The sequence below is a fragment of the Camelus bactrianus genome, chromosome 1 (assembly GCF_048773025.1).
Source record: "Camelus bactrianus isolate YW-2024 breed Bactrian camel chromosome 1, ASM4877302v1, whole genome shotgun sequence".
NCBI classification, from domain to species: domain Eukaryota; kingdom Metazoa; phylum Chordata; class Mammalia; order Artiodactyla; family Camelidae; genus Camelus; species Camelus bactrianus.
The window spans coordinates 58,039,662-58,052,897 of record NC_133539.1 but is presented as its reverse complement, the minus strand read 5'-3'; the positions used below and the strand labels follow the sequence as shown (position 1 = coordinate 58,052,897).

Below are 13,236 nucleotides of genomic sequence, written 5' to 3'. Positions count from 1 at the left end.
TGCGAACGCCGGCTGAGCTAGGTCTCGCTGTGCTGGGTGCGCGGCGGTCGAGAGCGAGGCCTGGTGATCACCGCCGAGGCGCGAGTCCGCTCTTCGAGGTTGTGTGCGGCAGAGGCACGGCGGGCGAGCGAGCGAGTCAGCGGCTTACCCCAGCAGTGGCACCGGGATCGGTTGCCTTAAGCCTGGTAAGTGCGGGGCCCCGGCGGCCCCCAGCCCCTCCCCCTCCCGCTGGCGGATCCGGCAGTCCTCAGCGGGACCCGGGAGAGGCCCGCGGCGAGGGCGGGCGCCGTCTGTGCTCGAGCTCTGGTTCCTGGGCCTGGGCGCTCGCGGCGCCTCCGTGCGTCACCGGCCCGGCTGTCCTAACGGCCGCGCGGCCAGCCTAAGGGAGGGTGGGGGCGGGGAGCGCTGGTGTGCTCGCCATCGGGAACGGCGGCCGGGGCGGGGCGGGGCGGCGGCGGGGCTGGAAGCGGCGCCGGGGACTGCGGGGCGCCGAGGCAGCGGGGCGGAGAGCTGGGAGCGCGGAGCCAGCGCCGCGGCCAGGCGCGAGCGCGCGGGGGGCGGGGGTGGGCCGCGCAGAGTGCTGTGACTGAGGCTGGAGAGAGCAGGGGGCGACGTGTAAAGATCCTAACCCGGGCAAGAAGGGACCGTCTCGGGAATTCACAAGTTACTGCTCCAGCCGGAGCCGGTGGTTTGGAGGGAGGTGGGGAGGTGGCGGGGGGCGGGGGTGGAGACGGACGACTGCAGTTTACAGATGTCATAACATGGGCCTGAAGAGGCTGACAGGGGTGTGGTAATTATAGGAATGACAGAACTTCGTCTGCACATAGCGTGTGTCAGTGGTGATGCGAGGGAAGCGGCGAAGTATTAGATTAAGCTCTAAAGGGGAGGGGAAAACAAGGATGACTGGAGTCACGGAAGTCGTCATGAAGGAATGTTTTAGGTTTGAATGGAAGTATTTAATGTTCCACTTTTGAGTGAACGACTTCAAAAGAATTGATTTTTAAACTTTAAGATTAGAATAAACAGTTTGGAAGTATTTTTTTCTAAAACATCCTATTAAATAATATTTCTAACTTTTTCAGTCCTTTTTTCCTTTAATAAACACTTCCTTCAGAACCCCTGTTTGTTTACAGGCTTGTAGGTGATTCCTCCCCCTCTTGTTGCTTCAAAACTCATTCATGACTTTTTTTTTCTTCTTCTTGCATTTGAAATATTTTGAAAGTAATTCACAATCGCTTCTCTTTCCATTGTAAAGATTGAAGAGATGAAATTTTAACTTTTCAAAGGAAAGTGAGAATAAACTCTATTGTACTTTTGCTGAAATAATCTATTCTTGGAAGGCACTTTAATGTGTAATACCTGATTTAAGGTGGAGGATATGAGAGAACCTAAAGGAAGTAACATTTATTGAGCTCCTTTACAGGTATTTTGCTAAATGCTTTTAGTGTATTAAAGCATTTAATATTTAACTCTGAAGATGTAATTTTTTCCTTTCTACAGATTAAAGCTTTGAAGGTTAGAGAAGTTAAGTAACTTAAGGTCATCCAGCTCTTGTTGGAACCAGCCTTAGAACCAAAATCACTGCCATTTTAGAAATTATTTCTTCTTTCCTTTCATATTTCTTTGTTGTGTTTTCTTTATTTGGTCCATTAATTCAGCGAATTCTTGGAGTGTTCATGGAGTATGTGAGACTGGGGATGTAAATGTGATCAAGACACTGTTCCTGTCCTCATGGAATTTATAGTGTAGAGGGGAAGACTGACAAATAATGACTAAATATTGACTGCATGACATTTTATCAGTCATTACAATTGAGCAAAAACTATAGTAAATAGCAAAGGAAGTTCAGATGGACTCAGACAACAGAAACCTCCAGGAGTTTACAGTCTAGTGGGGAAACAAAACATATATTTATAAAAACCTAGAATAAACTAAGTGATAAAAATTAATGCCTCATCTGAAGTCAGAATATTTACATTATGTTACTTTAGGTCCTTGTAGAAGTTTCTTCACAGAACTATGAATTAATATTTTGCACTTTGATTTTTATCTAGTATTGGAACATTATTTATTTATTGATCCTTATAAAATAGAAACCTTAGAGAAAAATTCTTTTTAAGACCCCCGTAATACATTTTTGTCTTTTCTTTCTTTGGGTTTTAAACAAATGACTGCTTTTATTAGATCGTTTGTGTTTTGTAAGCCATCCTATTTCTCTTTATGCTTTGGCTGTGAGGAGGTTCAGAGCTGTGTTCAGTGTTGGTAATTTTTATAATTTTTATTAGCCTCAACTATGTTATTTGTTATGTCAAATAGTCTGGAATTGCTCTCAGTTGTTTCCTGGACTATTTGTTGTTGTTCTTTCTTTCTCTTGATTCTTTTACCTTTTCCCTCATTTCAGAATAGGGATTATATATTATTTTTATTTCCAGTATTTTAGGATAATATTTGTTGAATTAGATGATAAAGCCTTGATGATTTATGATTTTGTATTTTTGAGTCTGTCAGATTGTTTCTAGACGTACGTATGAATACTTTGTATAAAATCAATTAAGACTTTTGGCCATGTAAGTAAAGATGACTGACAGTGATAAAGATAATTCCCCATTACTCTCTTTAAGATTTATGTACTTTGCAAGGTATTCTGAATTTAGCCATAATAATGGAAGAAAACATTGGAAATGGTAAACAATTAAATTAGCCGATTAAGGCTGATTTCACTCTATTCTTGCTGTAGTAAGCAGGAGGTGGCCCCAGGCCAGCAAGGGGCCAGATAGGACCCTGGTAAAAAATTTTGAGGCCTTGCAGTGAAAGGGCAAGAATGAAGACTGATGGAACATACAGTTTTTTTGTTTGTTTTTAAAGATGATATAACCCTACAAGACAGATGTAAGTGATAAAATGGTTCTGATCTAGTGTAGTAGACTAATTGGGACAGTTCCTGAAAGCAGGCAATAATCCAGAATGTGGATAATAGGGATAATCTACTTCACATAGCAAGAATAATGCTGCCCTTCATATACAAAGATAAGTCTGCTTACTCATCATGATTGATTTTCCAGCATGAGGAGGGATATGTGCTGAGTTGTCCATGAGTCTCTGTACTCTCTGACCAACAAGGCTGCTTGGGAACAGAATGGGAGTTTGTAGCTAGGAAAAAGAAGACAAGCAGAAGGTACTAACATTTATTGATGGATCAAGCACTACATCAGGTACTTTCACTTAATTATTGTAAAAGCACTTTGAGAAGGTGAGGTACATGTAGAGGGTAGTTAGGTAACTTGTCCTACTTCACAGAGTAAGTGGTAGAGTTAGGATTCAAACACAAGGCTATTTGTACAATGTTAACATCAAACATTAGAGCTTGATTTTGTCTTGGTTTGCAGTTCAGTCTCTCCAGCAGAACAAACTAAAAATGTAGTTTGTTTAACATCATGAAATGATATTGTGAAGACCTAATTTACTGAAAGCTGAAAGGCTGTATGAGTTCCTTGCTTTATTGCCATTAAAAAATACAAATTTTAAATTAGAATAATATGTAAAAAACAACTGTCTTCTGTCCCAGCCTCTGCACTTTGGAGGCTACCATTTTCTTTTAGCTATTTCCTCTTTCATATTTATGAATCATTTGCTTCTCTTGCTATTTCTTGATATACCAGTTTTGGACATTATCTATTGACTTTTGTCCACACATATGTACATTACCTCTCCCATCCTTTCAATATAATTATCACAGGTGTTTCTTTTTTTCTTTATTTTATTTTTTACATAAAAAGTTCAGTAAAAATTGGATAAAGTAAAGTGATTTTAAGCAGTAAATCAATCTTAACGGCATAGCACAAGGCTGGCTGAAACCACAAGGCACCCTGCCTTGGAATATTTACATGATAACACATTAAACCTTGCAGGAGAACTTAAAACATTCTTACAAAGTCTTCCTTTATCACAGGTGTTTATTAAGTTATCGTTCAGTTATAACAAATATTTATAGCTGAACCATGCAATGTATTGTATCATTTCTTCTCTTAACCAGTTTGGTTTTTCCAGGAGTAATACCTTTTTTCCCCCTTTTGTATCCATGAGACAGCTATCCTGGAACCTCTGTCCTTTTAATGCAATCTGGACTGGTTACTTTTTAGGCCTGCTTCACAGCTGTTATCCTGGAACTTCTCTTTATGTCACCCTTAAAACTCTCAATGCCCTTCTCTCTACTGGATTTCCTATTTTCCATATTTTCTTAACTTCCAGAGGAAGGGTACCTGGGAAGGAAAAACCTTCTGAGATCTTGCATGATTAAAAAAAAATCTATTCTACCTTAACATTTCATCAATAATTTGAGTATAAATTTCTAGGCTTAAAAAGTTTGGAAGTCATAGCTCTGTTGTTTTCTGCATTCTAACGTTGCTGTTGATGTCCAAAGCCATTCTCATTCTTGATTTGTGTGTGACCTTCCCCATCTTTCCTCCAATCTCTAGAAGCTTTTAGGATATTATTTTTAACCCCTAATGTGCCTAGATGTGGTTCTTTTTTCATTTAAGGGCACTCCATGGACCCTTACAAGCTGGGAATTCATGTCCTTTAGTTTTGGGAAATTTATTTTATCATTAATATTATTTTGGGGGGTACTTTAGGTAAAAGAGTTGTAGAGTTAATTAGCTTTCCAGTTCTTGAAACTATCATCAGACTATACAAGTTCCTTAAATTTTTCATTTCTGAGCCCTACTTCCAGTACCCTTTCTAGCAGGCAGTCATTGCATTGTGGTTGATAACATTCCTTGATTATATGTGAATCATTGTGAAATATGTAGTGGGTGGGGTGTGTGTATTTAGTTTATATATTGTTACAGACTTTGTTCTGTTTCTTAGTCTTTTTCACTCAGCATTGTTTTGGAGACCTTTCTGTTTTGTTGTGTGTACATATAATTGTGTATAATGTGGAATTCCAGTATACATCTACTACATTTTACTTTTCATTCCCTAATCACTGACACCTGAGTTGACTTTCTGGCATCACAAATAAACTGTGGTAAATATACTCTTCCTTGTGCATCCTTATGGACCTCTGTAAGAAGTTGTCTGAGATATATCCAGGAGTGGGATTCTTGAGTCAATGAATTCGAGAACTAGTTTATGCTCTTACTAGCAATGGAGGAGGGTTCTTGTTTGCCCACATCTTTGCCAGTATTTGGTTTTATCTAACTTTCTAATTTTTATTAGTCTAATAAGTATAAAGTAGTATTGTTTTAATGTACATTCTCTGATAACTAATGAGTTTGAGCATCTCTTGTATCCCTTCAGGTTTTCCCTTTTGATAATTGTCTGTTTTGTCCTTTTCTCTATCTTTCCTTTGGGTTTCCTGTCTTTTTGGTTTGCAGGAGTTCCTTGTGAAGGTCTGTTTTAGGATGAAAATATCTTCTCTATGCCTGTCATCTTTGTGCTAGTTTTGTCCATGGTGTCTTTCACTGAATGAATATTCTAAATTTGGTGCACTGTTTCTTTAATAATCTTCCTCATCAACTTTTTCTCTCTTGGAATTTGGATTACTAGGTATTAGAGTTCTTAGTTTGTTCTTTTAATTTTCTTTTCCTTCCTATTTTCCATCACTTAGTCTCTTTGTTCTGTTTCCTGAGAGATTTCTTCAGTGTTAATCTTCCAACCTTCTGTTGAATTTTAAGCTCCTATCCATAGTTTTAATTTCCTAGAGCTCATTCTTATGGTATCTTTGCATTGTTTTATAAACACTATAATCCTTTTAAGGATAGTAATACTAGTTGGGTTTTTTGGTACCTTTCATTGCTCTACTTCTTTTAAGTTCCTTTATTTCATTGCAGTCTTTTCTCTATAGAGGCTTTTCTCAGATGTCTGGTAAACTTAAGGTTGTCCATTCATATTTAAGAGTGAAGTGTTAAAAACTGAATTGGAAACTATAGGTATGGCTTGTTAAAGGGTGGGCAGTTTTGGGATGTGTTTGAGCCTACATGACTACCAGTCTAAAGGGTGGGCAGAGTTGCTGGTGGCCTTTTATAGGGGGAGAGGACTCACAGTTCTCTTATCTTGGCCTGGTTGGTTTCCTTGAGAGAGAGTGCCTCCAATCTCTTACCTAAATGCTATGTTCCGAGAACTTACCTTAGAAAAAGAGCTGTCATTCTCACTGTTAATTGTGCTTGTGTAATCCTGTGTATACCTCACTAGTGTCCCATGAGTCTCTAGTTTTTTCAGAGTAATCCTCTCAACATCTGTAGGGCTTTGGGGAGGGATGGTTGCCTGGCTGGGCACAAGGGAGGAGGAAGTCTGGGTGTGATGGCTATTTTGTAGACTTAGAACTAGCCTTCCAAAAAATGTGACAATGAGTATATATATGTTCATGTATAACTGAAAAATTGTGCTCTACACTGGAATTTGACACAACATTGTAAAATGACTATAACTCAATAAAAAAAAAGTTAAAAAAAAAAAACTAGCCTTCCAATTTTTAGTTCCATTCCTTACTCTCCCTTCAGAAAAGCCTGTGGGGGCCTCCTGCCTTTGAAGCCTCCTGCTTGTGGGCAGTATGAATCAGCTTCTTTGCAGGTGCTTAGGCTTCAGAGTGTTCTACTTTGCTAGTAAAATACCATTTGACAATCTATTTTCACAGCTTCTAAAAAGTTTTTGACATCTCATCTATAACCTTTGATTCTCTCCTTTCCTGTTCCATATTTGTAATTCATCCCTTTAAAAAAAGTATAATTTTGTGTAGATTAATCTACCAAATCCATCATTTTATTTCTTCACATAAACTCTATATTTTCTGGCGTGTCCATTCTTTCCATGCCATTTGAGTGCGCTATGTGCTCAGTATTTTGCTTAGTATAGAAGGTTAAAATTAAATTTCTGAGCTTTGAGGCGGGGTGGGTATAGCTCAGTGATAGAGCACATGCTTAGCATGCATGAGGTCCTGGGTTCAATCCGCAGTACCTCCATTAAACAAAAAAAATTGCTGAGTACTGAGATGTTAATGTTTTGGGAAGAAAACTCATACATCCTGTATAATTCTTAATTTAAAATATGAAAACTCATATAAATGTATGTGTAAAATATAGAACTTATTAAATTCAGTAATGGATATGAATCAGATAAAGGCAGATTTGCTCTTTTTTTTTATCATGAAGGAAACCTTTATGCTATTTTGGGGGAAAGATTTATCTTAAATCCAACTATAAGGAGAGAGGTAGTTTTTCTCTTTGATTAAAAACTTAGACTATTCAATCAGAACTTTGATGAAAGAATAGCATGTTGAGTTGATGAAATTCCAGCCAAGAATAAAGAAATACAGTGTTTCAGTTAGGCTGGGAAGGCTCATGGTAGTAAATACATGCTTTCAGCTTTACTTTTTGGAAGTTTTTCTTATTGTGTAATTAGTCTGTTGCTTACTGAAGAAAATTTGGGGGATAAAGACAAATCATATTAATACCCATTTAATGTTTTTGTATTCTAATTCAAGTTATGAAATATTTTTAAAAGTATAGAAAATAACGTAGATTGGAGTTTTGTTCCCACCACCCAGATTTTTCATGCGTTAGTGTTCTGTTTTTCTTATTTCTCGGTATATTATGATTATGTCCCAGAGACAAACCCTTGCTTTATAGTTTTTAGGTTTACGATTTTTCACTGTAACAGTCACGTTGCTGTGAACATTCTTACATATACTGCTGATTTTATTTCCTTCTGGTACATTCCAAAAGTGGAATTACTGAATCCTAGGGTGTAAATTCCCCAAATCCTTGGTAAATATTTTCCTTTAAATGTTTGGATATTGAGAGTGTCTTTGGGAAACCTTGCAAGTTGGGAACCCATAGATACTAGAAGGTGAGATCAGAATTCAGGGTCAAAGTTTATAGTAAATTTTGTAGCGGAAAAAGGTCTGAAGCTGGGACATGAAAGAAAATTAGGGATTTCTATTAGATTGTTGAGGTTAGAGCTATCAAATTTATCAGAGATGAGTGCCTATGAATCATGTCTGCAGCATTGACTTCTCACAGAAGAGGCTTGTTGCAGGGTTTTTCAAACTGTGCCCCCATTGAACACTAGAATGTTGTCACTAAAATAAAGATAACTAATTATTTTACAGGGAAAAAATGTGTCAGATATTTTAAGTTTTATTTTTCATCCCTAATTTTTATTAAAATCTTTTAAAGGGATCTGCTACTACTATCTGACTTAGAAGTTGATAACAAATTAATGAGTGTAAGCTATAGAGCTCACCTATAGAGCGTGAGCTTGCACCTCCCTATTTTTTGATCAGAAAATAAAGCTTTCAAGAAAATATTCACATATGAACTGAAATTTTTTTATGCTTTATGTTTAAGTTGATAAATCCATAACTTGCTTCTTTTGTAGTCATACTTTCTTGTGGTTTTGGCTTTTTAATATTAAATGTACATCATGTTTTCTAATAAAATTATGCTTAATTTATATGGTGGAATTAAGTATGTTAGCATTTTATGGTGTTCCACAAATATTGTGGATGTTAAACATTCAGAATAGTTAGCATGTGTTTGAGGTTTACTGACTGTTTGGATTGACTCCACACACTCAACATAAACCATTTTGAATATAATAGAAATATAGAAAGATCTATACTCAGTGTGTTTTGTGTATACATTGGTGGAGGACAGAGAGAGTATTGAATGAATCAAGGCCAAGGGAGCTTGTGGAACAAAAAAGTTCAATTTTTTTAAGAGACTTTATTCTTTTAGAGCAGTTTCAGGTTCATAGAAATTAAGCAGTTCAAGAATTAAGCAGAAAATACAGTGTTCACACATAGCCCTCCCCACCCACACATATATACTCCCCTACCCTCAACATCCCTCATCAGTGTGGCATATTTGATACAATCAGTGAACCAACATGAGCACGTTATTACCAACTAAAGTCCATAGTTTACATTGGGGTTCATTCTTGGTGTTGTACATTCTGTGGGTTTTGACATATGTTTAGAGACATGTGTCAACCATTATACTATCATTCAGAATAGTTTCACTGTCTCCAAAATCCTCTGTGCTCTGCTGTTCATCCCTCCCATTCCTTAGACCCCTGGCAACTGCTGATCTTTTAACTCTCCAGTTTTGCCTCTTTGAGAATGTCATAAAGTTGGAGTCATACCCATGTGTTTTCAAAAAGCTCTCAATGTGACAAATATAATACCCCCCTCAAAAGAGGAGGGGAAGAGGGTATTAAGTAATCAGTCTCATTTATAAATACTGATTTAGAAATTTTTTAGGAGGGGAGTTAGGTTTATTTATTTTTATTTATTTATTTAAGATAGGTACTGGGGATTGGACCCAGGACCTCATGCATGCTAAGCACACACTACCACTGAGCTATACCACTGATTTAGACATTTTTAAGAAAATACTAACAGATAGAATTAAAAAGAATGATACACTGTGACCAAGTGTGTTTATTCTGAGTCAAAAATCATTCATTATTAAGAAATGTATTAATATCTCACTGTATTTAATATGTCAGAGGAGATAAACAATGATCATTTTAATAACTGCCAAAAAGACATTTGGTATAATTCAACACACATTTCAGATTTTAACACTTTAGTAAAATAGGTATAGATGTGTGGACCATAGATGTGATTTTTTTTTTAAGTATATTAAAAGAATACTGTGACACAACTGGAGCTCTTATACACTGCTTGTAGGAATGCAGGATGTTACAGCCACTTTGGAAAACAGTTTGACAATTTTTTGTAAAGTTAAACATACACTTATCATATGACTCAGCAGTCTTACTCTTAGGTTTTACCCAAGAAAAATGAAAACATTTATCCACGCAAAAACCGTATGTGAATGTTTATAGTGGCTTATTCATAATCACTCAAAACTGCAAACAATCCAGATGACTATCAACTGATGAATAGATGAACAAATTGTGGAATATAATAGAATACAATTCAGCAACAAAAAGAGTCATTTACTGGTAGATGCAACAGTATGGGGGAATCCCAGACTAGTTATTAGTGAGTGAAAAAAGCTGCACTTGAAAGGCTACATGTTGTGTGGCTCCATTTATTTGGCATTCTGGAAAATGCAAAATTGAAGGGCAGATCGCCTGGGGTTGGGAAAATGGATTTATTAGAAAGGGGCCTGTCAGGATTTTCTATAGTGAGGAAAAGATTCTCTGTCTTAATTGTGGTGGTATTTACTTAAATGGCATATTTTACTGTATGTAAATTATACCTCAATAAAATTGAGCCTTTAAAAAAACTTCATTATCAAGAGTGTCAACTGAAAGTATCAAACACAGAATTCAGTGGCTGGCTTTAAAAAACTAATATGTAGTATTAAGTAATTTCCCTGTATTCAGACAGTAGCCAGTTAGAATATAATGAAAGGAAACTTCACATATATCATTGTAGCAAAAAAGATAAGTGTAAATACATATTTAATTTCTGACCAAGAAGACCCAATATTGTAAAAATGTTTCCTTAATCTATAAATTGAATGCTATCTGAATATCAAAGGACTTTCTTTTTCTCTTAACAAGACAGAAAAGATTATCTGGACCAAGGGTTCTCAAATTTTTTGGTCACAGAACATTACACTCTTAACAGATACCCTGAAGAAAGAAAACTTTTGTTTATGTTATTATTGTGTATCTGTTAACATTTACCATATTAGAGGTAAAAATAAAATTTTGAAACACAGGAATACACAGCAGACATTCCATGAGGCATCAAAGTGATCATGCCGTCACATCACATCTGAAAAACTTAAGAGTGAATATGAACAAAGCACATAACTAGTAGTAGTATGAAAATAGCGTTCATGAGAAGCATTTTTTTTTTCACATATCATATTGTCAAATACGGGAAAATTTAAATTGGTCCTGGGTTAGCAGCGGTGGTGATGGGGAACTGGAACATTCATATTCACTAGTACATGGGGGCAATATTTTAGAGGGAACTTTGACAATATTAAAATTTTAAATTAACATACTTTTGACCTTGAGGTTTCACTGTTTAAAATTCTTTCATAGGTTTATTTGTGAAACATATGCAAATATAGGAAGGATAATTTAGTTACAGCCTTGTTTGTGGTAGACAATTGGAGTCAAGCATAATTGTCATTGATGCATAGGATCTGGTTATGGTACAAAAGTTAATTACTATATTGTTAAAAATGATAAAACTCTATAGGTGTTGGTATGGAAAGTTGTCCAGAATTGAGCAAACTGCAGAACTGTGTGTGTACAATAAAAATCAAAAGGATATGTGTATGTATAACCAATTCTTGAAAGAATATACAGAGAACTTGATGGTGGTTACTGTTAGAAACAAGGGGAGGTACGGTTTCATTTTTTTCCGTTTATACCTACCCATACTGTTTGGATTTTGTGTGTGTGTGAAATGTTTTGAAATTCAAAAGCACAAGTGCAGTGTATGAATGGTGGAAATTTTTAGAGTGTTGAAGTCATTTGTGAGTTTCTGGATATCAAAATGTAACTAAAAAAGTAAGACAGGACAAGAGGCCCTGGCATTTCCTTATGTATACCTACTCCTTTTAAAGAACAGTTGCTCTGATCACACATGGCTTACTGCTGTTCCTTATCAGTTGTTCTTTTTAATGTCTGTGCCTTTATTTTGTATTCTGCCCTGTTTTGTGGGTCTTTCTCTTTCGGCCTCAACTGATGAAATCCTGTCTATTCTTCCTAAGCTAGCTGAAACACCATCTTCTCAATGAAGCCTTCTCTGATCATTTTAGTCAGAAGAGATTTTTTTTTTTTGAATCTCTGGAGCTATTTAAAGCCATTTCTTCATTACACAAATATCAGGTGTGAGCTATATATGGGTCAGTGGAGGTATGCTTTCATATGTTACTTTTCATTACCGTATAAGGTATTATCTCCACAGTGCAATAAGGAAACCAAGATTCACAGAAGTTTAGTACCTTCCCTATATTATTATGCTAAGAAGTAAATTTGAAAACAGGGTTTTAAGGCCAAACCTCTTCTCTGGACTTACTTCTTATGTCACTTTAATAAAAAGCAAGTGAATAATTAATCTTTTTGTGAACATTTCTTTCCTTTAGATTTTTTTTATTTTTAAGATTTTTGAAATAAATTCAAGCTTACAGAAGTTTCTAAAAGTGTACAAAGCCCTCCTGTTTACCTACTGCCCACATTCCACAATTGTTCATTTTACTTTTTACTCCATTTGCTTTATCATTTACTCTCTCTATGTATATGTGTACTGTGTTCCCAACATTGTCTTTCCGTAACTGCTTGCCCTTCTAGCTCCTTGTTGAATCTAGGCTTCCAGTTACTTAAGTCTTATTAGTTTTGTTAAAGTCTTGTTAAATTTTATCCAGGTCTTGGCTCTGTTACTATAGGCTTTCTCCTTCTTTTAACCTAAAACTTGAATTTGGTTATCATTGCTATTATGCTATATTTGATCTTTCAGAACCAAAATGCTGCCTGTTTCAGGAATCCCATTCTTCTCTGTGTCATTTGTCAGCACCATTAATTATGATTCCTTCAGAATTACTTGCAAATTCTCATCTGCATTGCACCAGTCTCTTAGTCTAATAAAAGCCCAGTGTGACAAAATACCACTGGATATATTATTAGTCTGCTTGTGCTATCGTTAAAAAGCATCACAGATTGGATGGTTAAAACAACAGAAATTCATTTTCTCACAGTTCTGGAGGCTAGAAGTCCAAGATCAAAGTTCCAATGTTACGGAAACGACAGTCCAGTCAAGAAACAAGCACCACTCGGAGGGTTGGAGTACTCAGATGTATTACGCCGGCGGGCTCAGAGGGGCTTCTGCTCCGAAGCTCTGAGCACCTCCAAGATGTGCACATGAAGTTTTATAGGGTAAAGTACAGGCTTGGGGTATTAGGCCAATAGGCATGGAACAGCTTTAGCAGCATTTTCATCACAAAAGTGGAGGTGGGGAGGCAGCAAACCAACATTCCAAAGCCAGATATGTATCTTTGAAAACCCAGCTGGCTAGCAAAAAAACATGAACAGCAAAACAACACTGATTAACCTAGATTTACAAGTTAGTCTAGCAGAACTCAGATCAGTATTCCAGTACTTAGATTTGTGAGTTATCTTGTTAGACCAGCCAGGCTTTTCCTTCACACAAACAGGGTTGGCTTCTGATAAGGTCTCTCTTCCTGGCTTGCAGATGACCACTTTCTCTCTGTTTCCTCACATGACTTTTTCTCTGAGCACATGCAG

At 36.9% G+C, this 13,236-nt stretch overlaps 1 protein-coding gene across 1 annotated transcript in view; it reads left to right on the top strand.

Moving 5' to 3' along the window:
- KPNA1 (karyopherin subunit alpha 1) overlaps positions 1–13,236 on the top strand; it is a 56,329-nt gene continuing 43,093 nt past the window's right edge. The window contains exon 1 of the mRNA XM_010970899.3: positions 1–185. The gene's annotated coding sequence lies outside the window, so the exon portion shown is untranslated. The remainder of the gene's footprint in view (positions 186–13,236) is intronic.